Below are 2285 nucleotides of genomic sequence, written 5' to 3'. Positions count from 1 at the left end.
CTCACGTTCTTCCTTCTCAACCACTTGTTCCAGCTCCTTAACCGGTTCATCATTTTTGTTCAACGGAACACTGAAATCAGAATCTTCGGGCATTCTTGGAGATTCGTATGCTAGACCACTCCGTGTGGTGATAATATTGGCGTGCTCATTTTGGGGGTTCTTATTAGTATCACCCGGTAAACTCCCTGGTTTTCTTTCAATAAGTAAACTAGCTAAACCATTCATTTGCTTCTCCCTATTCTGAATTGAGGCTTGTTGGTTTCTAAACTGATGTTCGTTTTTCTCGTTCGTTTGGTTTATGTTTATAACAAGCTGAGTTTGTGATGCAATCAACTTTTCCAACATACTCTCCAAATTTGACTTTTTTCTTCCTGTTGGAGTTTTTGATATAAACTCGGATTTTATTGTTGGAACCCACTATTTGACCCTTGGTGGTAATTGGAATTTTGACCTTGAGGGTTGTATGGGTTGTTGAAGTTTCGGTTAAACTGGGCTCTTCCTTGAAATTGATTATTATTTCTTTGGCTTATGAAAGCCACTTCTTTTTTCTGAGCCATTGTTAAACCTGCATCACAATCTTTTCCTAAATGGAGACCACCACAGTATTCACAACCTACCTTCATACTATGAATTTCCTTGGTGATTTTGTCCATGTTTCGAGCAACACCGTCTATTTTCACACTTAGGGAACTAAGGTCATCATAAGCACCGGCGCTTTGGACTTGAGCATTATGAGTAATTGGTCGTTCTTGATGCCACTCATGAGAATAATCAGTTAGCTTCTCGATTATCTCATAAGCCTCTTGCCCGGTTTTGTCCATGAGTGACCCTCCGGTAGCTTGATCAATGAAAATTCGGGTTGCAACATCACAACCCTTGTAAAAGATTTGGAATTTTTGGAAGGTATCCAAACCATGGTTTGGACAACCTCTTAGCATTTTGGAAAATCGATTCCATGCTTCATACAAGGTTTCCATTGGCTTTTGACAAAATTGGGTAATTTCTTGTTGGAGTCTCGCGGACTTAGAAGCTGGAAAATATTTCTTAAGAAATTTTTCCAACATACCATCCCAAGTTTCTATCGTAGCCTCGGCCAATGAATCTAACCAACTTCGTGCTTTCCCGTGGAGTGTCCATGGGAAAAGTCTTAAAAATATGGCCTGATCAGTGTCTGGTTTAAGTTTGAATAGAAGACATATCTCTTGAAAAATACGAATATGTTCGTTTGCATCTTCATTCAGACCATCACCAAATTGACATCTGTTGTTAATCATTTGGAGAATAGGTCCTTTTATTTCAAATTTTTCTTCACCTGTGGGAAGAGTAATTGCACTTCCTTGTCCAGTTCGGGTTACCTTCATCTTGGCCGCCATTGATTGTCTTGGTACCACTTGTCTTGCCTCTCCTTCCATTTCAAAATTTGGAGGATGAACTGGTTCAAATTCAGAATATCTTGGCTTGGTTGTACTTGATTCTGAATCAAAAGTTTCTTGCTTTGATGAAGATTCAAAAAGTTCAAGTACTTCTTTTGGAATCCTACCAAGCTTTCTATCAGGTTCTGTAAGCGGTGTAAGTAATGGAGAATCTGAACTTCGGGTATGTGGCATATGCAACCTAAAATCTGACAATCACACAACTAACAAAACTATTAAACGTACCGATTCTATAAGTTTAAAAATCAAAGACTATTAATAATTTAAAATAATTAAGAAACTACTTAATCAAAAATTAGTTAACAATTCTATTTTGACACAAAACTGTCCCCGGCAGCGACGCCAAAAACATGATGTGCAAAACATGGTATATGAATTGTTGTATGAAATAATATGGAAAAATACCGATTAGAGATTGCTACACACTAACGGGCAGTGTACCCGATCGTGTAGTAGTATAGTAAATGGTAAAATTCGTGTATCGTTCCAAGGACAGTATCTAAATCAAATTAGGGTTATAGACTAAATTGTGATTAACTAAGAAAATTACAAGTACAAGATATATTTTGGTTTTCCCTTTTACGATGGGCGAATCAAGTGATGAATAAGATTAAAAAGACAATATTTTTGGTATTTTAAGTTTATGAAAACAGAAAGATAGTTTTGATATCAAATTAAAGAAATATGCTCATCTAGACTTTTTACCCTTAATGTTGAATGTTATTTAGGATTAAGATCGAATTGATTGGTTATGCACGAGAACTAATTAATTGGTTCACCAAGAGTAGTCTTGCGCAAACACTCAAACGGGATTACACAACGCAAGTGATGTTCTTGTCATCTAAGACCTCC

At 36.8% G+C, this 2285-nt stretch overlaps 1 non-coding gene across 1 annotated transcript; it reads left to right on the top strand.

Annotated features, from left to right (window-relative positions):
• The first annotated feature begins 909 nt into the window (after nt 1-909).
• Nucleotides 910-1016, top strand: LOC139860659 (small nucleolar RNA R71). The gene has a single exon (XR_011763289.1). It is a non-coding gene; the product is annotated as a small nucleolar RNA R71 (small nucleolar RNA).
• Nucleotides 1017-2285: the final 1269 nt, after the last annotated feature.

Source organism: Rutidosis leptorrhynchoides, chromosome 7 (assembly GCF_046630445.1).
Source record: "Rutidosis leptorrhynchoides isolate AG116_Rl617_1_P2 chromosome 7, CSIRO_AGI_Rlap_v1, whole genome shotgun sequence".
Taxonomy (NCBI): Eukaryota; Viridiplantae; Streptophyta; class Magnoliopsida; order Asterales; family Asteraceae; genus Rutidosis; species Rutidosis leptorrhynchoides.
The sequence above is the reverse complement of the archived record's forward strand: the minus strand, read 5'-3'. Positions and strand labels throughout refer to the sequence as shown.